Raw genomic sequence first — 26,723 nt, forward strand, 5'->3', positions numbered from 1 at the left:
AGAGATGCTGGTCACCGGGAGCCCCCTGGGTTGAATCCTGCACCTCTCATGTGGAGTTCTTACCTTCACCCTACCGGTGCCCAAAGTTTGGACAGCGAGCTCTTCGCAGCCCTTGAGGACCATCCTACATCAGCAAATGTGCTCCTCCACACTGGCACAGTGCCCCCTGCCGGCCCATCCAGGGCACTGCATCACTCATTCTGCAGTACTGGCTGTGGTGAGGAAGTGTACACCTCCCACACTGGCACAGCGCCCCCTGCTGGCCCATCCAGAACAGTGCGTCCCCATCCTGCATCACTCGCTGTGCTGAGGAAGTGTACCCCTCCCACACTGACACAGCGCCCCTGCTGGCCCATCCAGGGCAGCCCGTCCTCCATCCTGCATCACTGGCTGTGCTGAGGAAGTGTACCCCTCCCAAACTGACACAGCGCCCCCTGCTGGCCCATCCAGGGCAGCCCGTTCTCCATCCTGCATCACTGGCTGTGCTGAGGAAGTGTACCCCTCCCACACGACACGGTGTCCAGTGCTGGCCCATCTAGGGCAGCGCGTCCTCTGCGCTGCATTTGTAAGTGTACCCCTCCCACACTGGCACAGCACCCCCTGCTGGTAAATCCAAGGTAGCACATCTAGGGCAGCGCATCACTTATGCTGCATCACTGGCTGAGGTGAGGAAGTGTACCCCTCCCACACTGGCACAGCGCCCCCTGCTGGCCCATCCAGAGCAGTGCGTCCCCATCCTGCATCACTGGCTGTGCTGAGGAAGACCCCTCCCACACCGGCACAGCACCCCCTGCTGGTAAATCCAAGGTAGCACATCTAGGGCAGCGCATCACTTATGCTGCATCACTGGCTGAGGTGAGGAAGTGTACCCCTCCCACACTGGCACAGCGCCCCCTGCTGGCCCATCCAGAGCAGTGCGTCCCCATCCTGCATCACTGGCTGTGCTGAGGAAGTGTACCCCTCCCACACCGGCACAGCACCCCCTGCTGGTAAATCCAAGGTAGCACATCTAGGGCAGCGCATCACTTATGCTGCATCACTGGCTGAGGTGAGGAAGTGTACCCCTCCCACGTCAGCACAGCGCCCTCTGCCTGCCCATCTAGGGCAGCGCATCACTTATCCTGCATCACTGGGTGTGGTGAGGAAGTGTACCCCTCCCACACCCGCACAGCGCCCCCTGCCGGCCCTTCTAGGGCAGCTCGTCCTCATCCTGCAGCACCGCTGTGGTGAGGAAGTGTACCCCTCCCACACCAGCACAGCGCCCCCTGCCGGCCCTTCTAGGGTAGCTCGTCCTGCATCACCGGCTGTGCTGAGTGTGCTGTTCCCACACTCGCACAGCGCCCCCTGCCGGCCCATCCAGGGCATCCCGTCCTCATCCTGCAGCAGCGGCTGTGTTTATGGGCTCTCTAAGCTGCTGCCTCAGATGACCCCGCCGGCCTCGTTCCACAGACATCAGAGCTTCGCTGCAGCGCCCCCCCCCCCCCCCCCCCCCCAGACAGCTGATAAATGTGCTGTGCGGGGGCGGGTGTCGGACATTGCCAGCCCCCGGCGCACAGCTGGCTCCGGCGCTGACAGGCCATTAGCCCCGGCTTCGTGGAGGAAAGATCCGTCCAGATAATGCGGACGCACGGCTTCTGATCTACTGTGCGCCAGGAGTGAGTATAGCGCTGTAGTGCACCGTTATATACAGCGCTTTCCACGTCCCTGGCGAGGCCTGAAGCACATTCTTAACTGGGTATTCGAGGAACAACAGTGTCCACTCGTGCGATCCAGAGGTGGACAGGAATAGGATGGAATGTACAGATACTCCCCAAGGCTCGTGAATGAATGTGAAAGGCAGGTGGGGCTGGGGAAGAGTCACTCAAATTCATCTGAAGACCAACTGGACCAGTGATGCGACAGCCGCGTGTCAGGCTAGTGTCTGTCACGGCAGTGCGGCTGGGGAAGGGCCATTCTGCACATGCTGGGTCCAGTTATGTCCTTCTTAAGATTTAAGAAGGACAGGTCTCTTATAATAAGTTTTGTGCTGATTAATAAAACCCCTAACCCAGTGTCGCCAGAATGCACGCAGCTGGCCGGTCACAGCCACTCTCCTGAGCTTTGTCACCGTGGTCCGGACGGCACCGCACAGACCACCTTCTGAGTGTGACCTCACCCCGCGACTCAAGGGCACATTTCCGGGATGCACACTCGTATTAACGTTATTCTCGTCAAACCCGTTCATGAGAATGTTTGTAACTTACTCCACCCTGCAAACAAACCATCCCTCCCCAAGGGTGTTCTGCCCCGTCAGTGCTTAGTTTGTAAAAATACTAAGTGCCAGGGCCCTCGCCAGGAGACCACCCTGGCTTGCACCACCCTTTGCCCCTGCCTGCGCTGCCAACGACAGTAATAACACAACTACTGACCATCACACTCCTGCGAGTGTGAATTCAGACAATTCCAGGCCCCCAAAGGTATGACAATGGTTGGGTGAGGGGTATTAATTATTTAATGTGTATTTAATTAATAATGAACTGTTGTTGTGGACAGCTCTAAATTAGCCAGACTCCGCCACTATGTAGCAGCCTGTCACAAACACCAGTGTTGACAATTTAGTGCCGACGCGAGAACTGGAAACCACCCGCTCAAATTGAGTATTGCCCCCCCCCCCCCGCCCCCCACCCCCACCCCCACCCCCCCAAACGCGCCCCCTGCTTCATATTCCCTTCGTTATGCATGTCTTATTTTTCAGAAGTAACCGGTGCTCCTCATCCTGCCCGAACAGCAGAGGGCGCTCATAAGCACTGACTTCCTGCTCCAACCACTTTGGGGAAGACAAGAACTGACACATCTCTGTATATTAGCAGAGATGCGTCCGTTCAATTGCGTCACACAAACAACCCATGTGCCACCATGGATGCGTCGCATTTACAATGCGGCCCACCATGGCGCAAGGATTGGCAGATGCATCACGCATCTTTTGGCGTAAAGGTCACGCCTTGCTGGCGTTGTCCCAAGCGCGACGCAACTCCAGGAATGCCTATTCCTATTGTGTTGCGTCAGTCCTTTCGCCTGCAGGCGTAAGGTTTTGAAGCTGTGGCGTCGTAGACGTGACGCAGTGAAATCTTGTAGATTTCACAGCGTCACTTATACAAGGCTTTCTTGCACCGGAACGCCCTTCCTGCATACATTATACCTGACGCAGGTATAATGTGACTCAGGGCTTTACAACGTGATGCATCTCCCTAGATGCATCACGTTGTAAATCCGTTGCAATGTGGCACATTGTTTACGATGACGCAACGGTGTCGTAAAGATGTCGCAAGGGGCTTGTAAATCTGCTCCTTTGTCTTTCTGGCCACAAACCCAGAGATTTATCGATTTACCGCTTTCCTGGTCCGGTTCATGTCTGCCCGTTTTCTCGCTCTCCTTGCTAATAGATGTGTCCACGCCATTCCCCTGCTGCACCAGCCTTTCATCAAGGTCCCTCTGTACCTGTGTCAAGTGTGTCCCCCTGCTATCTGTGGTAATGTCTCACCAGAATTTCAGCTAGAGCATATCGTGGGGCCAAGAGCATGGGAAAAATGGCGAGCAGCAGGTGTGGTGTCCCCGGGGCCCTTATATGAGGGGCCCAAAGATCCCAATTATAGTTGTTTTTTACTACAGGGCTTCCCGATTGTTGGCGCATTTTCCTTGCCTGCATTAGGGTGCTTAGCGGCCTAGTTTTATCAAATGAGCCCTAGAGCCTGCTTGGGATCTCTAACCTACAGCTCCTAGAAGTCTCTCTCGGTCCATACCCAGCTCATGTCCTATCACCACCCCGACTCTGCAGGATTCCGCACTTCCAGGGTCCTTCCCTTTGGCTCTCAGACGTTTTCTCAGCACCCCTGAAACTTGATGAGTGTTTAGCACCCCATTTTAAATGCATGCTGTCTCCACCTCCAGTGGGCACACACGCCCAGAACGCACTCTTTTCAGCCTGACCACTGAGCCCTTACCCAGCTCACCTGTGCCGCTCATATTAATGGTGATCTGCCCACTGTTTCTTCCTGATGGCCCATCATCTGACGGTAGACCCGCTGTGCCTTTTGCATCTACATCTTCAAACACCCTGAACACCGCAACCAAAAGGATTGAAAAACAGACTGGCACAGCCCCCACCCCCACCTGGACGTACAGTGTCACTTCTCCTGTTACACCAGCTCTCCTGATAGGTTTGTATCTGTGGCTTGCGTGCTCTCTTCATTACATCATCTATGAGAGCATCCCATGGAACCTCTACCACTGTGAACGAAACAGACCTCAGTAAGGCTATTGCCAAGGGGTTTATCTGCCCCTCATGGCCAGCACCATGTGTCGGCAGAGCACCCTGTCCGGTGCAACAATCGGCCACACAAAGTTCAAAAGCCCCGGCACCTACTTTATCAGTCTCATCTTGCTTCTCATCTTATCCATTGTCTTCAGCATCCCGCTCACCTCTAGAATCTCCACTCTTTCTAAGTTACCTTCTGGGACTCTCCCTTTTTCTCGGTCTTTTCTACAATTAGGACATCATTGAGTTGGTGTAGCCCGTGCCCCAGCCTTACCCGTCTTCCCATGGCACAGTTTACAAAGGTGCTGAATGTTTTAAGCCCCGCCCAAGACTTGTCACAACTCATAGACATGGCTTTGTCCTAGTAAATTTTACCTCTAAAATATATGCCCATAAAACGAGAGCCCTCCAGATGATCCGATGCAGCTGAAAGGCTGACTCTGTGCCACGTTTTACCATCACAGCACTCACGCCGCATCGTCTCCTCAGCTCCTCTGTGGGAGTATGGCCCGACTAATCCTTTGGGTTGATGTTATCGTTCATTGATGACCCTTTCAGAAGAGGTAAGTAGTGTATCAGTCTAAATTCACCTACCTAAATGGAGTGAGGGACCCTTCTCCGCAGCCCTCTCCGGTGCCTGTTCTCTCTCCATACCTGTGTAGTTCACACTTGGCGCACGGTTTCATTGACCCATATAGTGGTTGACGCTACACTTGAAACATTCAAGCTTTGATGAACAGGAGGGCTTGTATTCTGCTCTTGATAAAGGCTCAGCGCGCACCACTCCCTGCCAACGTCTGCAGGGCCTTCACCCTACTTTGGGTGGGAGGTCCTTCCTCTCCATGGTGAGAGTAGTGTTGATTGAGGGAATGTAGTCCCCAAGACGACAGCTGATGACTCCGGAGACTCCTGGTCCAGCAGACTCTGCCACATGAGAGCGGAATGCCCCCATTGATGAGTTTGCTGTTGTAGAACACGTACAAGAAATAAGTTATCTAATTTTATATATGATGTGTGAGGATTGTGCTGTATTATATGATGTGGTTATGCAACCTCACAGTGTTATACACTCGCCAAAACTGTTTTGGGTCCAGTCGGGCTCGTTTGTTAACCTCTTGCTCAACCCTGAGAAGCTGTAGCTTTGAGCAGCAAGGGTGAAACAAAAGAACAATTGTAAAGCATTTAGACACCAGAATAAGAGCCGCATAACACAAAAGAAATCAAACACCTGTTTATGAAAATAGATTATATATTTTTTTAACGTATCTTTAGACACCAGAACAAACAAAATTCACCAGTGGATTCTGGAGATATAGATATTTAAGTAATATGTACATCTCTGCTTTTTAATCCAAAGCACAAACCAGCACTCGTAACCGTAAAGTTTGAAAACTTTTGAACAGTTTTAAAGATTTCTGTTTTACTACTCCGGCCGGGACTAGGCGACCAGTTCCAACAAGGAAAAGGTCAGGGGGCCGAGTATTGGAACAATTACCTTGGCACTAAAGCAGTCTCAAGTCCAGTTTCACACTTTATGCAAGGACCGCTATAGACTTCAGTGGAGCAGTGGTGTAGCTAGACCTATTACCTCGAGGGGCAGTCTTGGAGTTTGCCGCCCGGTGCAGGTAAGACCAGGGGGAGGGGTTGGTGGTCGAAAGATGACTTGTTCCAGGGGGTGTAGTCGGTCGAGAGGCAGCTTTTTCTGGGGGTGGGGTCAGCGGTCGACAGACAACTTGTTCTCAACAGGAGGGTGTAGTCGGCAGACGACTTGCTCAACTCCTCCGCTCCCAAAAAGACTGCCCCCCGGCTGCACTGCTCCTCCTTGGCTACGCCACTGCAGTGGAGTGGTCCAGATGCCGAGGATGCTGCAAAGATGCTCTGAATACTGTGCAGTCAACGGGTGTCTTCCTGGGGTTATTCCTTGGTCCACAGGTGTCGGCATCTCTTGAAGCCCTCTTTGGGCCAACAAAAGCCAGGTAATGGTGGGTCTATTGGTCTCCAGTGACAGTAGATCCAGCAGTATCCTTTGGTGAGGGCTAGTGTCCCTTGTTGGCCACCATCCTGAACTCTGATAATGCTCCTGTGTCTGGCAGACTTGGGTGCAACTTTGGAGTGGGGATTGGTGGTCTTCTTTGATATAGCAACACAAAAACATGATGGTCGGAACGCTGAACATTGTCAAACATTCACCCCCAGTGACAAATCTGGGTCAAATCCATAGCTTTTAGCTCACCATGCTACCCCAGTTTGACCCAGCCATATGCAAATCAGTCTTGACTCTGCTCCTGATGGGAACAGTCCAGACCGAACTGCCAGGCATGGTCCTCCCTGACCCGGAACACAAGCATCCTAGGACCGGTTTTGTGGTATCACCTCTCATCAGCCAGGTTCGCTTGAAACCAGTGGCAAAGTGCTCATGTGACCCACTAGTGGCGGCTGTAGCAACACAAAAAGATGTTCAACATTTGGTCCATTGCAACAACGTTCGATTGGCTCTGCCCGGACGACTATCACTCTTTTACCTTTTGCTGTTAGATGCTGAGTGTGTCCTTCCTCTATCCAGGAAGTGCTTCTATGAGAATCCACGCGGGACTATTTTACATCTGAAAATACTCATTCATCACGTGGTTTGTCACACTCACTGCTTTATATCCAATATGCATTCCATGCAAAAGCAATACTTCTTGGCATGTTTTGCACAGCGTCACCAAAGCAATTACAGCCGGCTTTAATGTGCTAAATGGTGTTTGTGCACACAATACGTGCACGCAGCGTTTGCGAATGCATTTGTTTACATGGGTTAGCACATTAAAGCCAGAGCTACTGGCTTTGTCAATACTTATTCTTTTTCCTCCTCCCTATACTGAGTGTTTACCCCCCCGCCCCCCCCCCCCCCCCCCCGCCCCTTCCTCTGCCAGCTATTAATGAAGGGGTCTTGCGAATACCAACATAGCTCATGTATCTGCTTATCAGGTATAAGTTGCCCTGATGTGTTGTGTTAGTATAGTCACAGTTTGAAATGTTGAATACTCTGGACCGATACTTGTGGTACGTGTAAAATTTGTGTATTTTCTGAAATAAGTAAATTCAAAGTTAATAATTTTCTTGAAAGTGCTGTCCTCCCTGGGCTGCTATGAACCGCATTATGCAGGAAGATTTGCATAATAATATCCTTTCTGGACCATTTTGCAAATGTGGCATAAACCGTGTGATGAACGCCCTGCAGGAGCCCCTGGCTGGGGGGGGGGGGGGGGGACTAAAGGACAAAGAGTGCAGGCTGCAGCGAGTGCCAGGGGCTTCAGACGAGCTCAGTGCATCATCAGGCGAGCAGCCTCAGCAGCCATTTGTCATTGAAAGCGATGAAGGACCACTGTGTGCTGCTGAACTGAGAGGAACTCGCCACAGGCACAGCTGTCGTATGTGAGAAATGTCTGCTACGTAGAGAGCAAAGGGTGACCCTGCCAGCTTCCTTTCAGGACCCATGGGCACAGAAACAACCAGACAGATTTCAGAAATTGTTTCATAACAAGCCCACAGTGCACCAGCAAGTGAAAGGGGTGTTGGAAGCATTCTTGGAGTCCAACAAATGTTTGTGAAACATAAAACGACAGTTTATCCATCAGCACAGTTTACAAAATATATTGGTTGAAATGCCACAGGTTTACTGACAGTTCAGAAGGAAACTCGTGAAGTATTCTGATAGTTTAAATTCTGGCCAAGTTTACAGGAGGACTCCATGGTGTGTCTGTTTGAAAGTGCCCTCCTGCCCGCCCTGGGGTGCTTCCTGGGCTGGTGGCATCAGTGCCTCAGGGAGCGGCACCTGAGAGCAGCACCCACTCCCCTGCCCTTCAGCAGTGGCGGCTGATACAATTGAGAGGTAGTGGGGCAGGTGGAGGCATTGCGGGGGAGCGTCTGAGGTGGAACGCTCAGGGGTAGGGTAATAATTAAAGAGGAAAAAACCCACTTATCTTAACCTGCCTCGTGCCTCGGTGATCTTCCTTGTCCCAGCAGGCACTGCGGCAGCGTCACAGACTCCCATCCAATCCCCCCGTGCTGCCGAGAGCAGCATGGCGGACCGGCCTGCGTGGGCTGAGAAGATGCTCCGCTCAGGGAGTTTGTGGGGTGTCTCCAGCCCGGCTGCTCAATGCACCCAGGTTGGCGAAACCTAAGTGCCCATGTGTGTTTGGCCAGGCTGAGACGGCCGGCCAAACAGACATGTGCACTTAGAAGTGTACATAGCTCAGCACCCCGCCCCTCCCTGCACAAGCTGGCTCAGAGCCGGCAAGTGAAAAAGGAAATAATAGTAACATTTTGTTTCATTTTTCACTTGCTGGCTCTGAGCCAGTGGGGCGGCGCTCCTCCGCCATTGCAGAGGAGCCGCCCCAGCCAATCCGGAGTTACCCTGTGGCCCCCATCGTCAGGCGTGCTCCAGTGATGGCACTGAGTTTTATGAGATCTTCCCAGGGAAAAGAAAAACTATATCTGTGTAACAAAAGGGCCCTGTCAATAGAAGTCAAAGAATTAAAACATCCGACCTTCTTATATATATTTTATTTCAACTAAAACTTGGTTTATAAAGATCAAAATTAACCCTGGCAGGCTTCAGAGTTTTGTGCAAATAGAGAAGGAACAACAGGTAGGAAGAGCCGTACTTAGATCACCCAAACACTCACTGCATCTTCACAACACCTAGACCCAGCACCATACACATCCCACTAACAACCACACATCCTTAATGGAACAGAAAGGCACTGACTCATGCATATTATGGCACACACTGCGGTATGATGCACTCCGGACCTTGAAGATTTCATCCTCTGTTGCTTGGCTCTTCTCTTACCAGCTTGGCCTGTACTTTTTAAATAGAGGTTGGCAAGACTGGTGGCAACCCTAATTACAAGCTTGATGCCCTCTTCATCACAGAAACATGGCTCACCCCACATCCCAGAGGTCCTCGGTCCCACAGACCGTGGTATCCAGCTTGTAAGGACGTTGGAGGCGCTTCCTCCAGACATGGATGTCCAGTGCGTATCTGAAGCTCAACTCCACCAAAACAGTATTCCTGTCACTTACCAATTCCCAAAAGCAGTAACGAATTCCAACCTAGCTCAACGACATGAACCTGGATGGATTCAAGCCCCTACTTTCACCCAATGCCAAGACACTTGAATTCTCCCCGGACACCAAACGCACCCTCAATCAACACGTTGCAAACAAACCCAAGATGACCGGGTACCAGCTCGCATCTGGATGGTGTCCGTGCCCTGCTCGACAGCCTCCCAGAGCTGAATAAAGGTCTGTTCAAAGCACACTACATCACAAAGAAGTAACAGTCCACATCACTCTCAGAGCCCAGATCCCCTCAGGTCACTTGATGGCCGCATCTCTGAATCTGTACAGTGCCCTCTGCACTTTGTCTGGGTTTGGGCCATACAAACAGCTGATAACACAGCGCAAACATGGTAGTCCATAAGAATGTGCCTAGAAAAAATGATGCATAGTTTGATGAAAGCGAAGCAAGAGTATCGTAAGAATTTAATAAGATATCGAGATGCGAATGATCAATAGAGTAATGAATTGAGCACTTTTACACGGAAAGTGGTTAATACAGTGATTGTATATACTTGGTTTGTAAAACCAGCAGAAGTATCTTTACAAGGGCAAGCTGTTGAGAGCCAATCTGATGCAAGTCGAGTGGAGTACTGAGTATTGGGCATGGACGAGTAGGGAGAGGGGGCATTAATGCCACAGAGCCCAATTGATGGGGGAGTATTGTTACAATCCGGGAGCCTGATATATGAAAACAGGGTGTTTGAAGCCAGTACCAAGAGGGTAGTAAGGGGCGCGAAGGGGCATCCAGCGTACCAGTGCGCATAGTGCTGAGGAGGGCAGGACCGGTTGAGGGGAGAAAGGAAGCTTTCTGCAGATTTACTGGTATTTGTGGAAACAAGGACGATTCATTATCTATCCTTCTTTCTTTCGCTCTTTATTAATACATCCTGATCAAACCCACAAGATATAAAAGCGCTTTGAAGCCCATCTTCAAAGAGCAGAGAGCACCAGGAATGAGTAATTACATTCTTCGAGTGATCTTATGTTTCAAGGCAGAGGAGCGTCGCCCCACTGCTTTCAGAGCAGGAAAAAATAAAAAATGATAATTACCTCATTATTAGAATTGCATTTTTCTTCGCTACAGGGCTGGGTTAGGGCGGGTATCGGAGCCTGGGAGGAGTGGTTCATGCCCACTCGAAGTGCGCATGACCATTTGGCCGGCCAAACAGTCCTGCACACTTTGCATGTTCTGCACCAGCCTGTCATACACAGCCTGGTGGGGATAATGCACAGGCTCCCTATCGCCATCTGAGCACCGCTGCATTGCAGCATTGTGATTGGCTTAGGGGAGTCCATGTGCTTTCGGCATTGGGACTCGTCAGGAAGCAACGACGGAGGAGAGACGGAGGTGGCCATAAGAAGGTAAGTGTTTATTTTTTATTTTTAATGGTTTGTTCACGTTCCCTGCCAGCCGCCACTGAACAGATGCAAGGGAGATTTCCAAGGTGGGGATAATCTCAAATTGATGAGCTGATATTAGAGGGTCACGATTGAACCCGATTGAATCGATACAATCATCGATGAATCATGTACTGAAGTCAACACTGCATAAAAGATAGATGAACAAGGCGAGTGCTGGGTACCTAAGGGTCCATAAAGATGTCACGGCATTTAAACCAAGCACGTGTTATTTAATATGGAACATTAACACGGAATCAATGCACCATTGACAGGGGATCCTAGTTTCTGAGCACAGTGTCCTTTAGCGCCAACGACTGACCCTGAACCTTACCAAGCACTAGAAATGGTGATCATGTATCTTCAGGTCTCACAAACATTGGTAACCAGGCTTCAAGTGCATGAGTTTGTGAGACTTTTCTTGGACCGCCTTCCAGAAAACTCACTAGTGTGGTAGGAGCACAGTGATGGGACCCGTGCAGAGATCCTGAAGGGTCTTACTGTGATCTCAGTAAGAGGTGCACACACAACACGAAACACAGGCAGTGTTGCAAAGGTAGTGTTGCAGGGATTCTGCTCATGCACAGAACTATGCGCAGGAAACCAGGACCTCAGTGAATTGCGGTGTACCAAAAACTCACCTCAGTACCCAGAACCCCTATCCGACTAGCATCAGTGTCCCATTCGTTATCCGTATCCTCTCGGAGCTCCCAATGTATAGACAACCCAGAACATGCGACTTAGAGTACTCTCAGGAATGGTGGGAATCAGAAATACCTGTTCGTTATTATTCTCATATCAGTCCACACAAGAGTAATCAGAGGCACAGTAAAGTTTAAAATGTTTATTTTATAAACTACGTGTCCTAAGATGCAGTACCTTAGCTAACATAAGCAGACAAATGATTATAATTAAAACCATCAGCATTGTTACAATACCATAGAAAATGAAGGGAGAAATCATATTACAAATGACAGTGGAAACAACCACCCTCCCTTCGCTAGTAAGCTAGTATTACTATACGAATAGAAGGTCTCTAGGTTTGATTGGGGATCCCCATACCGTAAAGATCAGCTTAAGTGATTCACATCACAGGATCAGCTTTGCTCTGCGCCTGGAAAAGTTCTTCTCCAGAATGTGTGTCTAATGCATGCAAACGGCAATATTAAAAGCTCTCGACTTTCAGATATTTGCAGCTGTGTGCGTGTTATGGCTAGAGCATGGGCCGATCAACCTGAACTCAAAAACATACATTGTTTGGCGGCTCAGAGTGTTTCTGCACACAATGTTCAGACCAAGGTCGCAGTGCACGTCTAGGGATGTGAACAACAGACAGTTCTCATGTGAAGAAAAGGCAAGCAAGCAGTTTTCAAATAATAACATGTACCTGCAGTGTCGTGTGCAAAAGCAGCAGAAGTGGCAAGATGGCGTTTCTAACGTCTAAGGCGCTTATGCTAACATAGCAATGTATGTATCTAAAACGCTGCCTTCCCTACAGTAGTGCCTCGTTGGGTTCTAGGTGGCTTCTCTTCATTCTTTGTTGTAGAACCGTGCACAGAAGGTGTAAAGTAAAGCAACATCTGGGGGTCCCAGGAAGAGAGTACGGAGGCATGCCAAGGTAAGAGGGTTGTATGGCATCAACATGCCCTTCCCATAGTGTTCATGCCACAGTACCACCTGCAGTTCTGTGTGTGTCTTCCTTCGCATGTGCGGCGGACTGTTAAGAAGTCTCAGGGCCATCAAAGACTTCCCCTACCAGTACCTGCGCTCTTCTGCTGAGATTCCTGACTTGCCTAGTGGTGCCAAATCCAGTTCCTGGGCCCTTGGATGTGTAACCTGGTGGTCTTGAGGAGAAAATCCATGCATCGACTCCCAGCATCTGTTTTATCAACACACAGCTGCAAAAGACCGACACAGAGCCTGCTTCACGCTTGTGGAATCGACGCAGCACCTGCTCCACTGCTGTGGATTCGACGCAGCACCTGCTTCACGGCTGAGGAATTGACGCAGCGCATTGCTTCACGCTTGTGGAATCGACGCAGCGCCTGCTTCACGGCTGTGGAATCGACGCAGCGCCTGCTTCACGGCTGAGGAATTGACGCAGCGCATTGCTTCACGCTTGTGGAATCGACGAAGCGCCTGCTTCACGGCTGTGGAATCGACGCAGCACCTGCTTCACGGCTGAGGAATTGACGCAGCGCATTGCTTCACGCTTGTGGAATCGATGCAGCGCCTGCTTCGCAGCTGTGGAATCGATGCAGCGACTGTTTCACTGCTGAGTAATCGACGCAGCACCTGCTTCACGGCTGAGGAATCGACGCAGCGCCTGCTTCACGGCTGAGGAATTGACACAGCGCATTGCTTCACGCTTGTGGAATCGACGAAGCGCCTGCTTCACGGCTGTGGAATCGACGCAGCACCTGCTTCACGGCTGAGGAATTGACGCAGCGCATTGCTTCACGCTTGTGGAATCGACGAAGCGCCGGCTTCACGGCTGTGGAATCGACGCAGCACCTGCTTCACGGCTGAGGAATTGACGCAGCGCATTGCTTCACGCTTGTGGAATCGACGCAGCGACTGCTTCGCGGCTGAGAAATCGCCGTGACCAGGCCACTGGGCGGATCCGGGAGGTACCTCGGAGCTTGATTTGAAATTCGAAAGGAGACACTTTTGGAAAGAATCGACTAAATCCAATCACTTGTGCCTTGTACAGCATCTTTGCATGATAAACAACACCCTACAACGCTGACCGTTCCTCAGAATCCATAGTGATGGCAGGCATCCCATAATGCTAGGGGTGAACATGAAGCGACGTCAGATGGAGCTCGGCCAATCAGAGGGCGTTGCTGGGACTTCAGCTCTCTTTTTAGGACACTTGGAAGGCCGGAGAGCAGGTCCCTTGTCGTAAGACCGAGCCAAAGAGCCTGCTGGTGGCCACCAGCAGTCCTGATCGGACAGTGGGATGAGCCCAGAGCGCCTCTCTGCTCTACCGGAGAATCTGTTGCTACAGGAGAGACGTACAACACGCTGAGCAACAATCCTCTGGACAGGAATGGGACAGTGACATGAACACTGCAGGGCTTGCGGAGGTGCTGGGCCAGGGGAGAAAACCGCCAAAATATCTGCCTGTTTGGGGCTAGGCCAGCGGGGTGACCCCAGGTGGGGGTCTCAACACCCCTCGAGCGAACCACAGCCAAGGATTGCTTGCACTCCACATCCCCAGGACAGAGTCTGCGTTTTAAGGCAACTTTCCATTTTTGGGGGCAGACAATAAGGCCTGTACCCCATGGCTATTGATCGGCTGTCAGCGACCACCAGTGGTGTCATGGGCTGGGCATGCGGCTGGAAGAGGCCCTTTAGGGGTGAACCCCATCTCCAGCAGAGTTGAGCCCTTCACTTGGGTCGCCTCAATATCCCATCATAGCAGAGCACAGCGGGATGCGAGTTTGCTGAGCGGGAAAGCATGCCTCGCAGGTCCAGGGGATGAAATGAGGAGCAGGGCGGTGTTATCTCTGTTCTAAACAAGTTAAAACGTTTCTACAAACTTTAGATTTTGATGGAAGTTACGTGATTTTAAAATAACTGTGATCAGTACCCACCATAAAGCGCTTTGACAGCTCTTTATGGGTAGTAAGCACTATAACAATAGATACGAGCAGCAAGGGTTGGAAGAAGAGTGGTTTGAGCCGGAATACTATTGAAAGAAGTGCCGGTGTCGTAAGTGGAAAAAAAGTTTTCAACAACAGGTGTTGTGAATGGGTGGGCGGATCTTAGTCCTGCTACCTTCCTATTTTGGTTTAATTATGACGTTAAACATTATTTCTTCCAGTGCCTCACATTTCAGAGGTAAAAGAAGAAATGCACTAATGTGTTGTGTGAACATTTTGCAAGAGATGTGGCAGACGTTATCCAGCGGCTGCTAAGGGGGCGAAGTATGAAATATAATTATGTGGAGGCAAGTTCTATAAAAAGAAGCTATTCTGTAATGAGCGAGAGGTGACTTTAAGGCCAGCTGCACCTAGAAATGGTGTTATTATTTTTGTTAGAGACTGACAAAATTGGAATAGAACATTTAAAAACTGAGCTAGGAGGAGAGGTGTGCCAGTAGGGTGCCCGTGGGCGCTGTGAGCGTGGCCCCCTGTCACACCGAGGGAGGTGGGGGTGATTCGGGTGGAGAAAGATACCACAGCCTGCGCTGGTAGGGTGGCCTAGTTTTTTAGGTCTCGGCTGCGACACCGCATGCATTGCATGCATTGTTGCTTGCAGGAGACATTGTATACAATAAGGGGCTAGAAGTCCACCTATTGCGTACCATTCACATCACGCCTGTTCGCTGCCTCACAATTGACCAGTGCATGATGGCTTCACTTCCTCTTCTTTCGCATGGAGCATGGACCAAGTACTAATTGCTTAATCTTGATTAGTCTTCTTCCACTGCTGTCACTGTGATTAAGGTACTATTTTTCTTTTCGTCTTTTTTCTTTGTACCACTGTGGTGCTTTTTTTCCCTCACCCCAACCCTCCTGCTGTCTGTGTTGCTTCTTCCCTCTTACTACCACCCTCCTGCTGTCTGTCTGGCTTCTTTCCTTCCACCACTGGTAGAAATGGGGTCTCTAGCTGGCAGTGGCCCTGTCCAATTTGGGGCCCTCAGTCTAGTCACGGTAAGGGAGACACACAGTTAAGATAACCCCGGCTCACTCCCTTCGTAGCTTGCACGAGCAATGTATAAAGCATTTGTACACTCACACCCACACAGTACCACAGTGAAAACACTACAATCGGAGTGCACACCAGATTAGAAAAATAGCCAATACTTAACTGAATAAAACAAGACCAAAACGACAAATCCAATATATGCAAGTAAAAATGTGACTTTTAACAGAATAAGCACATTAAGTCCATAGAAATTAATGGATGCGTTCATTTAAGCATAAAGTACCTTAGATGCTTCAAAATTCAAAGATGGTGCAAGGTTTAGGGGAGGTGAGGCACCGGAAAAGCAAAGTGATGCGTCGGTTCTTTACTACACAGGGGAAGTGATGCGTCGGTTCCTTACTGGTAGGGGAGTTCATGCATTGGTTTCCGAACATGCGGCCTTAGTTCCTTACTGCAGGGTGGTGTAGAAGAATTGGTGTTGAGAGATGTGTCAAAAATCCAGAGCCACTGCGTCGATGCGATAGCAGCAATACAGATGCTGGGTCAATTCCACAGTCACGAAGCAGGCACTGCGTTGATTTCCTAGCCGTGAAGCAGGCGCTGCTTCGGTCTTTTCTCGCGATGCATCAATAAAACAGATGCTAGTAGTCGATGCATGGATTTTCTCATTAAGATTCCCAGGTAGCACTGCCAAGGCCCAGGAACTGGATTTAACCCTACTTGGCAAATCAGGACTCTCTGCAGAAGAGCCCAGGCACTGGTAGGTGAAGTCTCTGATAGCCCTGAGACTTCTTAACAGGAGGCAAACACGCACAAGCCCTTGGAGAACCTTGGAAGCAGGATATAGAAAGTAAAGTCCAGTCCTTTCACTCCCAGGACAGAAGCAGCAAGCAGCTGGCCAGCACAACAAGGCAACAGGCAGAGTGGCAATACCTCCTACAGCATCCAGCTCTTCTTCCTGGCAGAATGTCTTCAGTACCGACGTGTTCTGATTCCAAAGTAGGCAAACTTCAAAGGAAAGTCTTTGTAGTGCACAAGACCCTGCCTTTCCCTGACCTGGCTCCAGACACACTATTGGGGGTGGAGACAGCTTTGTGTGAGGACAGGTGCAGCCCTATTCAGGTGTCAGGGACAACTCCTCCCACCAATCTAGCTCAGGAAGGCCTATCAACTTGATGATGAGCCATCGGGATATGCAGGGCACACCTCAGCTCCCTTTGTGTCACTGACTAGGGTGAATGCAGAAGAGCTCAACTGTCAGCCAACCCAGACTTGTATTCTGCAGACAGGCAGAGGCACAGAATGGTTAAGCCAGAAAATGCCCACTTTCTAAAAGTGGCATTGTCAAACATGCAATTTATAAACCAACTTCACCTAAAGATGAATTTTTAAATTGTGAGTTCAGAGACCCCAAACTCCAAATCTCAATCTGCTCCCAATAGGTAATTACACTTAAAAGATATTTCAAGGCAATCCCCATGGTACTCTTTGGGAGAGATAGTCCTTGCAATATTGAAGAACGAAATTACCAGTACTTCACTATTAGAACATGTAAAACACACCAGTACATGTCTTACCTTTTAAGAACACTGCACCCACCCCATGGGGCTGCCTCGGGCCTACCTTAGGGATGACTTACATGTAGTGCAGTGGCAGGTCTGAGACATGTTGGCATGGCTACGCATGTGGGTGGCACAATCCTTGCTGCAGCCCCACTAGTAGCATTTGATTTACAGGCCCTGGGCACTCTTGGTGCACTATACTAGAGAGTTACTAGTAAATCAAATATGCCAATCATGGATAACCCAATCACCAATACAATATAAACCGAGAGCACTTGCACTTTAGCATTGGTTAAGTGGTGATGTGCGCAGAGTCCTAAAGCCAACAAAAGCAGGTCAGAAAAAATAGGAGGTGTGTTAAACGTGGCTTTTTCATCGGGTTTACCCCCAGAACTTTTTTTGCTTTTTGGCCTCCTGTTTTTAACCCTATTTTTGTTGGTTTTAGGACTCTGGGCACTTTACCACTGCTATTCAGTGCTAAAGGGCATATGCTCTCTGTGTAAATTATTATGGATTGGTGTTTCCTAAATTGGCTTATTTGATTTACTACTAAGTCCCTAGTAAAGTGCAGTGTTGTGGCCAGGGCCTGTAAATCAAATGCTACTAGTGGGCCTGCAGCACTGGTTGAGCAACCCACACAAGCAGCCCTTCAAAGGTTCTCAGACCTTCCACCGCAGTGTCTGTGCGCAGTTGTGACTGCCATGTCGACCTGGCAAGTGCACCCACTTGCCAGGCCCTAATCTTCCCTTTTCTTACATGTAAGGCACCCCTAAGGAAGGCCCAAGGTACCACTGTGGGCATGGTGCAGTGTATGTGAAAGGTAGGACATGTACTGATAGTGAAATCCAGTGAATTTCATTTTTCACTGTTGAAAGTCTACGTAGGTCCCCCCCCCCCCCCCCATTCTCTTTCAGGCGGTATAGGGTGCAGAGACACCAATAAGGTAAGTGTTTTCTTTGTTTTATTATCACTGAATTAGGGGATAGGGGATAGTCCCGGGGTGGAAGGATCCAGTGATTCGTAGAGGATAGTGAACGGGAGAAAGGAGGTCCTTCTCTGCTGACTCAGTCTTTATGTCTCAGGGGGGAAAGTTTGTTCCGTCTTCTTGGGCAGGGTGGGGTGGTGATGGCTGATAGTCGGCTCCTCTCCGTTGTCATACACGGCCAGAACCCTCAGGAGAACAAACACAAAGAAAAAGGCAACAGAATCAGTAACCAAGGTACGGGTTACTGTCTCTACCATCACCTACACCCTCAAGGTGTGTACCGGTAAGAAGAAGGAATTGGACAAAGGGGTGTGGTGCAAAGGGGAAAAAAAAGGAAGGGAACGTAGGAAGGGGCTGGCGTGATATACTGGGTTAGGTATCGTTAAAAACCTGCCCTCCACCAACCCACTGTGAGGTAAGTGAACAAGGGTACTTGCCTCCAGCCACAGCCCTCCGGGGTCGTGGCTGTCAGAGTCTGGCCGCCCTCTTCCTGCTCTCCTTCGGGTCGGCTGGACTCGGGGGCGGTGCCGCTGTGCAGTTCGATTCTTGGCTCCTCCATCTTCCCTGGAATCTCCTTCGCTGCTATGCTGCTGTCTATGGCTCCATGTGTCTCCGAGACGCTAGGGCCCGACACGCTCCTCTCATGCTTCCCCCTTTGTTCTTCTGCCTCCGGGCATAACGCGCTGGGCGCTCGCGAGACTAGACTGCCTACGGCTTTTTCCGGCGGTCTAGTCGCGGGCGCCATCTTGAAAGTCCCGCTCGCGACGAGCGTCGGACTACAGTATATCTGTCCCATATGATAAAATGGGAGATACTTTGTAACATCTTACAAGTATAACTTCCCATTTGGACGAGATAGAAAAATTGAGTTTAGTATGCCTGGACTCAGAATATAAAAGTGCATCTTTTAGTAAAGATGATTTTTATGTTCTGTGTTTGAAAATACCACTTTTAGAAAATAGGTATTTTTTTGTTTAGCCATCCTGTGTATCTCTGCTGGAATGAGGGCTGAACAGACCTGGGCTGCATTCAGAGTTGTGGGAGGGCTTTCACTTGCACCTGAATATGCCTGGTCTGCATTTAGAGTGGTGGGAGGAGATTTCCCTTGCATCTGAATAGGCCCTGTCTGCCTTGTCTCCACCTCCTGCCGGGAAGCTGGACCAGAGTGGACAGAACTGGTTTGGGGTGAGCACAGACACTCCCTGCCCAAAAGAACAAAGTGAAATGGAGTATAAACATTGGGGCCCAGACCCCAGAACTTTAGATTACTGCTGGACTAAGGAACCTGCCAGGAAGAAGAGTTGGAAACGCTGTCAGGAGGAACTGCCACTTTACTGTGTGCTTTGATGTGTTGGACTGCATTGGCTGCTTTTCTCTTGGGCAGTGAAAGGACTGGACTGAACTTTCTGCAACTTCTCTCTGTGAGTTTCTCCAAGGGCTTGATGTAGAGCTTGCCTCCTGTTCAAGAAGTCTCAGGAACAGCAAAGACTTCAAGTTCATCTGCCCTCAGCACTGGGAACTGTGTTTTGTGCTGCAACAGAAGAAAAAGCAACCTGATGCCGTCAACGACGCCGCTGCCGACTGTCCTGAAGGCACAGCAGAGGGCAGTGCTGCACTTTGCACCATAACCCTGGTCTCACCGACTACGATGCCTGACACTGCCACTGAGCCGATGCTTGCACCGCGACCTGTGGGCACTGCAGTTCGCACCGCCTGGCTTCACGCCGCTGCACTGGTATCCCTGATGACGACGCTCCATGCCGACATCGACGCCATTACTTGCACAATGGTTCGAGGGCACAGCTCGCAAGTTACATGACGCACCATCCTCATCCCGCACCGCAGCCTTGGCCTACCGATGCTGGCGCCATCGACACCAGTTTGTCAGCCGACGACAGTGCTTCAACGACGACGCCGGTGCTTGCACCGTGACCTGCCAGCACCGCATCACTTCGCACTGCAGACCTGGTCTCACTGACGCCGCTGGACGTGCGTCACAAAGCCGCTGCCTGCACCGTGACCTGAGGGCACCGCACGCAGCACCGCTGCACTTTGCACTTCTACCCCGACCCCTGCTGACGCTGGCGCTCCCGACTTCAACCGCGAGGAGTTCGATCTGCAACACATTTGACTTCAAGGGCCTAACAACTCCTACACCAACTTCTAGAACCGATGCCTGCCAACACCGGCTCTTCAGAGGTCAACAAGAGGTTGCTGATGCCCTGCATTTCTGAAGGTACTGTTTTGCGGGTGTTCTCGACACCATAGCTGGCCCGCGATGCTGCGGTAGCCAGAACTGTTTGGATTTGTTGTTCATGATGCCATGATAGCCCCGGATGGAGATATCGACTTCTAGGAACTGTATTTTAAGCCGATTTTTGATTGAGATTTCTGAGAACTGTATTGTGGATTTTTATCGTTTTTGGTCTTGTTTGCACAAATAAAATATTGGTTATTTTTCTAAAACTGGTGTGGTGTCCTTTTGTAGTGTTTTCACTGTATTACTGTTGGGTATGTGCAAATGCTTCACACACTGCCTCTGAGTAGAAGCCTGACTGCTCATGCCAAGCTACCAAGGGGGTGAGCAGGGGTTATTTCAGTAGTGTATCCCCCTTATCCTGACTAGGAAGAAAGGTCTCTACTTGGACAAAGGTGCAAGCCATTGCCAACTAGAGATCCCCATTTCTAACAAGGACAAAGGCAAAAAATTTGGGGATAACCATGCAAAAAAGAACAGGTCCAACACTGCCCACCCTACCACTGTCTGTGCTGTTTATTCCCTCTCAACCGTTCCCTCCAGTTGTCAGTGTTGTTCTCAACCCACCATAAGAAAAAAAAGCACTATGCGCGGGCAGCACTGGCCGCCTTGTAGTGCTTTGTTTCCCGTCCCATTGGCCATCCCCCTCCCATGGTTGCTGCAGTTGTTCATGCTGCCACTCTCCAACAGCCCTAATGAAAAAGAAGCGCTATGACGCAGCCAGCACCGGCATTCATTCTGTAAACCTTAGGAGAATGAAAGGGTGAGTGGACCGTTGGGACCCTATCCTGTCACTATGTGGCTATATCTGTGCACAGGTGATTTCGTTCATGAATCTTCAGACTCCGCATAATTGGGGTAAAATGTTGTACATGTACCAAGAACCGTACAGTGAACATCAAAATAAGTGCAACATCAAATGGAAAAAAACCAGGGTACAAGTCTTGAAAAAAGAAGTGGGGTGACTAACCAAGTTTGTCCGTATGTAAGTGACATCATGGTGCATGACATCACGCATGGCATCACAGGAAGTGACATCCCAACCTATGACCTCAGAGGAAGTGACATCACAAGAGGTGACATCAGAGCTTTTGTCCATACACATATGTTTAGCAGGTTTATCAAGAGTACGTTTGAGGGCATTACAATATTTAACAAATTAGAGTTTGCGTCGGGGTTGTGGCAAAAAAGTGATGTGATTCTGATGCAAATCTGATGCAAAGTCTGGGCCTAAACTTATACATTTATTTTTTAAAACCCTGCAACAAAGTTGTCAACAAGAAGAAACGTGGTAGTAAAACTGTTCTGGTTAGTTGGTTGCACAATCTGCATTTTGAAATATCTTAGGAGGTTAAGGCACCTGCTGCAGAAATCTCAGTGTGCCAACTATATCTTAGGGAATAATAATGATGGTAAGATACCCCTGGAGGTTACCGCATTTGTTAGAGAGATCTGTGATTTGTCTAGTGCCAGTTTTGAATCAGAGTAGCATAGAGGGTGAGTTCGTCTCCTGCAAAGCACATTATGTAGCACGCAGGTGACTGATTATTATTTTATGTAAATGGATAAGTGGTTACTGCGTTTAACACCGAGATCCGTTTGTTACTTGCAGTTCATAAATTGTAATCTAAAGGACAGTGAGGTATGAAGGACGTGTGGCTCCTACGCCTTCTAACCCCCACTGTCCTGGACATTGATTAACGCACATACGATTTATTGTCAATGTATAATTGAGTATGTGTGAATTAAAGCTCTCAGATACCCTGCATTGGGATGAATAGCACTATAAAATAAATTATACAAAATAGTATTATTTCAATTATTTGTGAAAATACTGGGATAGACAAACACATCTGCCATTCCTACAGTGCATGCATATTTCTTATATACAGGGACTGAACAAAGTCAAAAGCTGCCTCTCAAGTACATGGGAAGTGATCGCTGTGTGCCCTTGTGTTCCTGCCACTGCATTTAGGTGTGAGGCTCCGGATAGCTCGGAGCCGGGATACTCCAACAAAAGAAGGCCTGATGGCCCCTTAACTTTGGCCTTTGTTATGGGCCCCAATGGAATCTGATAAGCCCCCTCCCTGCCTGCACGTTGCTGCTGGGAATGAAAGCAAACAAGGTGCAGGTGCTGCTGAATGTGTCCCAGGTGCTGTTGAATGTGTCTTGGTGTCTGAAAATTACACTGGGACAAGTTTAGCATATTTAGCAGGGTAGATGCTGCCCACCCTGTGAAATAAGACGGTAGACGCAGTCTACCCGCTTGTACCCTCGGCTTGTGCACTGAAATTAAATCATTGTGCTGATCACTAAAAGACCATCTACTTAGTTCTGCACCACAGGGTGAAAATGTAGCAGATATTGAGCTGTTCAGTTTCACATTAATTCTCCTGTAGAGCACTTGCCCATGCAGGGTCATTAATAAGAAAGGTAGATCGACAAATGTCAAGATTGGAAGGTCACAGATCCCGATCAGCGGATGTTTAAATACATGTGTGACTTTCTCTCCTCATTGACGCTGTAAAGGTACTCCTCTGTCCTCTGATTAACACACTGGCCTGTTTTATGCTTCCAAGCTAAGTCTGTTAAACGCTCACAGCTAACACGTGCTGTGACCTATGGTCACACGTTCGATGAAGGCACCCTTGGAGCCCCTACCTGTTGTGGGGGTACCCTTGGAGAGGGTGACGTGTTTTTGCAGGGATCACACAGTTTCTTTACTTGCAGTGTCTGAAGAAGCGGAGAGCCATCCGTGACTTATTGCACGATGAGAAGGATGGTTCAGTTGAGGGAGTTAAGCTCGCCTCTGAACCGATACCTGAACAGCAGGTGGGGTGTAAAGAGCTGCTGGGGAGAGTTTCCCACCTCTTTTCACTTACCCCAGGGCTGAAGCCCGTCTGTGTACATGACAGACACAGGGGACACCCTGCATGTTAAGAACAAGACGTACAGGATGTCAGACCGGGTCCAAGAGTGCATCAAGACTGAAGTGGCCAAGATGCTGGACCTGGGGGTTGATGAACGCTCCCGTAGTCCCTGGGCCAGCCCAGTGGTGTTTGTGTCTAAGCAGGGGGTCAGTTGACCTGTGCTTCTGAGTGGACTATCACGGTCTAAATCCTGCGACAAAAACTGATGCCATCCTATTCCCCGAGCTGGTGAGCTGTGGATAGGTTGGGTGCAGCAAAGTACCTTAGAACTATTGATCAAACCAGTGGTTACTGGCAGATGGCATTGACATCTGGCGCCAACGAGAAAACTGCATTTTCAACCTCAAGGGGTCTCTACCAATTTAAAGTCATGCCTTTCAGATTGAATAATCTTCCCGCCACTTTCCAGTGCCTAGTCAACCATGTGTTGTCAGCACCTGGAAGAGTTCTGTGTGGCGTACCTGTGTCCAGCACCTCCTGGGAGGACCAAATGGAACACCTGGAGCAGGTGTTGAGGATGCAGGGGGTCCAAACAGACCATCAAGGCAACCAAGTGTCAAATTGGGCAGTCCTCCGTTGTTTACCTTGAGCATCAGGTGGGTAATGGGAATGTTTGCCCCCCTGGAGGTTAAAGTCCAGGTGGTGCTGGACTGGGAGATTCCCACTACGCAGACCCAGGTAGGGCCATTTTGACCTTATTGGTTGCCATTGGAACTTTGTAGAAAACTGGGGGACCATTGTTGCTCCATTGACAGCCCTGACCTCTAAGAAGCCGCCAGGAACGTGATCCGGACTGAAGAGTGTCAGAAGGCATTTGATGAACTGAAGACTGGACTATGCAATGCACCTGTGCTGACGGCCCCTGATTAAAGTCAGTCCTTCATTGTGCAGACAGATGCTTCAGACAAGGGAGTTGCTGCAGTTTTTGCCCAGCTCAGTGAGGAGGGAAGGGAGCATCCGGTGGCCTTTATCAGCCACCACCTACTCCCCAGGGAGCAGAACTGATCTGCTGTTGAAAAAGAATGCTTTGCCGTAGTGTGGGCCCTTGGACGATTCAGGCCTTGTTTGATGCGAGGTTTGTGGTACAGACAGATCACAAGCCCCTCAAGGGGCTCATGGCAATGAAAGGGGAGAACCCAAAGTTGCTCAGGTGGTCCAAATCGCTGCAGGGACTAGATTTTACTGTGGAACATAAAGCAGGCTTGCAGCACGGTAATGCAGATGGACTTTCTCGCCAGTTTACCCAATCAGATGATCTGTCTTCTTCCACTGGGGAGTAAGTACCGGCCATTCTGATTGGGGGCATATGTTGGTACGGAAGTCTTCTGCATGTCTTTGGAGAGAGTGCTTGCCCTGCCTTATGCTGATCTCAAGGCAGGTCACTTAAAAGTTACTGTATGGTTACTAGAACCCTAGCTCAGTGAACATGATGATCATGTATGTCCACTGAGGGTCTCCCTGTGTACATGGATTGATACCTGGGAGCTTGGCTCTCAGGTCGAGGGGAGGTATGCAGAGTGCTACTTCCCTCTCTACCCAGGCTGTGGTGGAGTGACCGTGGTGGCAGCAATAAATCTACAGTTAGGGATATTTTCATCCCGGTATTCTGAGAAAGATGGGTTACTAGCCACTCTCCTGATCAAGTCTGTGCAGTCTCTCATGCCTGTGGTCCTGTTGCCTTTTGTCTACCTGACGTGTGTTTGCGAGCCCGTGGGTGCACTGGGGAAGGATGGGGAGTTGACCCATTGTGAGTAATGTGAGCTGTTCTGCAGCACATTCCAGCTCCCCTGTGACCCTCCCAATTCCTTGGACAAGCCTGATGGGCTGGGGGTAGACACTCACTCTTATCTGTGCTTAGCTGCCCTAACCCTGCTAGGAGGGACCCTTTCTGTTGGGAGCTGGTCCGGCCTCCCTGGTCTGGAGTTCATATGATTCCCCTTTTCAGTCTACCTTTGACCCACTAAAAAACTGCCTTCGGAACATCGCCAGCTGGATGAATAACAACTGCCTCCGGCTTAACGCTGGCAAAACCGAAGTTATATTTTTTCATCAGCCCTCTCCATTGGACCCTAATTTGTGGTGGCCTCTCGATTTGAGTGCCCCCCCTCTGCCTAAAGATTCTGTCAAAAACTTAGGAGTCATTTGGGATAGTGATCTTTCTTTTCAGAAGCAAATTCAGTCTGTATCTGTGGCCTGCTTCTCTAAAATGAGGATGATGAAAAAATTCATCAACTTCCTCCCTAATCAAATCAGAAAAACGATCGTGCAGGCCTTAATCACCTCCCATCTTGACTATGCCAATGGCCTGTATCTAGGGTTATCCAGAGGTATTCAGCGGCGTCTTCAAACAGTTCAAAACGCCGCTGTCCGTCTGGTCTGTGGTCTCCCCCTCAGGGAACACATCACCCCCACCGACTCAGGCAGGCTGCATTGGCTCCCAGTTCATAAAAGGTCGGAATTTAAGGCTCTCACCCTCGCCCACCGCGCGATCAATGGGAAGGGTTCTGCTCACCTATCCTCATGCCTTCGTCCCTATAGAAACATTTGTTCACTCCGGTCGAGCTCTCAACATCTTCTTTTTACCCCTAGGGTTAAAAAGGCTCGATCTGGGGGGAAAACGTTCCAAGTCTGTGCTGCCTCCCACTGGAACAATTTACCCTTGTACATTAGGATCATTCGGGACGAACTTCCCTTTCGGAGAGCCCTGAAAACCTTTATTTTCTGCTAATTTCCACTCAATAGCTAGCACTGTATCCGTTCTCACACAAGCGCCGGGACACCCCGTTGGGGTATCTGTGCGCTATATAAGATAAATAAATAAATAAATAAATTCCTCTCTGGGGAATAGCCCAAGCTGGTACGAGGGAAGACAGTAGGTTATCCTTCGCATGCTTTGGTCATGCAGTGATCACACCATAAATGTGCCTTGTGATTGGAGGGCTGCCAGCATTCAAAAGTAGCAGACCCTCTGATTGGATCAGCCTATCAATCAGAGGTGATAAGTCTGGCCTTAGTGGTCAGTTGTGGTTCAAGACTGATCTACTATTCTAAAGAGGCGACCCTACATGGGGTCCGTCTGAGGAAGCCATTAACGTCCAGCGGTGTGAAGGCAAGATAAGAGGCTTGCTCACCGCATCTCGGCACACCCCCAGATGGGGATTAACTCAAGGATGTGTTCTCTGTGATGAATGGATTTTGCTTCAAAGGAGTTTGCCAGTTTGATAAGAAGCAGCATCGGCCAGAGTACCAGCTGTTTATGTGAGGCTTGTGGAGGTGGTGCTCTGAACGAGGAAATTGCAGACAGCTGATCAAGATAAGGAAGCTTGCAGCACCTCAACGGAGGTAGAGGGAGACTGGGAAGCTTGATCCCAGGCCTTGAAAGTGAGGTTCATTTGCCCAGACCCCTCCTCTGTGCTGTGGGAGCCTGTGTGGAAGTTCCAGTTACAATCTGTAGCTGGTAAAGGGTGTCTGGTGGTACAGGCCCCCACCTTTCTTTTTGTAATATCTTGGGGGTATCAGGGTGCACTGG

Source organism: Triturus cristatus, chromosome 11, assembly GCF_964204655.1.
Source record: "Triturus cristatus chromosome 11, aTriCri1.1, whole genome shotgun sequence".
NCBI classification, from domain to species: Eukaryota; Metazoa; Chordata; class Amphibia; order Caudata; family Salamandridae; genus Triturus; species Triturus cristatus.